Below are 1,988 nucleotides of genomic sequence, written 5' to 3' on the forward strand. Positions count from 1 at the left end.
TTCTAATTCTGAGGGTCAGATGTCAGACATTTGTGTTCACTGACTGGCTCTACCCACAGCCTCTGATTTGTGTGCCCTTACATGGGGTGTACAGTACAGGGAGGTGAGGTGTGCCTATGGCGTTGGATTACTTGAGTCCGTTATTTTGTTTCTACTGCCTTCCTACCTGAGCAATCAATACTCTTAGTTTCTCTATTTCACAATTTATTCATTAGATTGTTTACACTTAAAGTTTACTACAAATACTGCACCACTCTTCTCTCAAAACATGTATTTGCTTGCCACCTGTGGTGCTCTCTCTGTCGCTCTCCATTTCTGTCTCTGTCTCTGTCTCTGTCTCTGTCTCTCTCTCTCTCTGTCTCTTTCTCTCTCTCTCTCTTTCTGTGTGTGTGTACTTGGAATGCATGCATATGTGTGCACAGGTATATGTGCACGTTGATGCTAGAGGACAATCTCAAGTGTCATTCTTCAAATGATGTTGCTTTTTTATTGGATATTTTATTTATTTACATTTCAAAGGTTATCCCCTTTCCAAATTACCCCCTGGAAATTCCCTATCCCATACTCCCTTTCCTTGCTTCTATGAGGGTGCTCCACCACCCATCAACCCACTCCTGCCTCCCTGTCCTGGCATTTTCCAACACTGGGTCATTGAACCTTCCCAGGACCAAGGGCCTCTCCTGCCACGGATGTCTAACAATTCCATTCTCTGCTGCATATGCAGCTGGAGCCATGGGTCCCTCCATGTGTATTCTTTGGTTGGCAGTTTAGTCCCTGGGAGCTCTGGGAGTGCTGTGTCTGGTTGGTTGATATTGTTCTTCCTATGGGTTGCAAACTCCTTCAGATCCTTCAGTTCTTTCTCTAACTTCTCCATTGGGGACCCAGTACTCAATCCAATGGTTGGCTTTGAGGTTCTGCCTCTGAATTTATCAAATTCTGGTAGAGACTTTAATGAGACAGCTATATCAGGCTCCTGTCAGCAAGCACTTCTTGGCAACTACAATTGTGTTTTGGTTTAGTGTCTATATATGGGATGGATTCCTAGGTAGGACAGTCTCTGGATGGCCTTTCCTTCAATCTCTGCTCCACACTTTGTCTCTGTATTTCCTCTCTTAAATATTTTGTTCACCATTCTAAGGAGGACTGAAACATCCATGCTTTAGTCTTACTTCTTCTTGAGCTTGATGTTGTCTGTGAATTGTATCTTGGGTAATCCAAGCTTTTGGGCTAATATACACTTATCAGTGAGCGCATATGATCTTTTGTGATTGGGCTATCTCACTCAAAATGATATTTTCTAGTCTCATCCATTTGCCTAAGAATTTCATGAAGTCATTGTTTTTAATAGTTGAGTAGTACTTCATTGTGTAAATGTACCATTACTCTATTGAAGGACATTTGGGTTCTTTCTAGCTTCTTGCCATTATAAATAAGGCTGCTATGAACATAGGGGAGCATGTGTCCTTGTTATATGTTGGAGCATTGTTTGGTTTTATGCCCAGAAGTGGTATAGCTTGGGTCCTCAGGTAGTACTATGTCCAAATTCCTGAGAAACTGCCAGACTGATTTCCACAGTGGTTATAGCAGCTTGCAATCCCACCAACAATGGAGGAGTGTTCCTCTTTCTCCACATCTTCACAAGATCTGCTGTTACCTGAGATTATGGTTATTTAAATTATTCACTTGCTCAATTAATTGTTCTGTTATTTAATTAGTGTGAGCATCACAAATCTCAGGACTTTTAGAACTGTCTTTTCTTAGGTTGCAAGTCTGTATTGACTCTTTGTTTTTCTCTATTTGTACCATAACTATTGTGGTTATCATTCTTGACTGTCTTTCTACCCCGGTCTATCATTTACCAAGGTCATTTTGAATTCCCTTCCCATCTGTTAAGGAGCTCACTTCTCTCTAGGTGATGACCTCAACTGAATTAATGAGCTTTCTATTTTTCTAGCCAGGTCATTGACAAGAGGTAAAACATAGCTTTT

Source organism: Rattus norvegicus, chromosome 3 (assembly GCF_021556685.1).
Source record: "Rattus norvegicus strain SHRSP/BbbUtx chromosome 3, alternate assembly SHRSP_T2T, whole genome shotgun sequence".
Taxonomy (NCBI): Eukaryota; Metazoa; Chordata; class Mammalia; order Rodentia; family Muridae; genus Rattus; species Rattus norvegicus.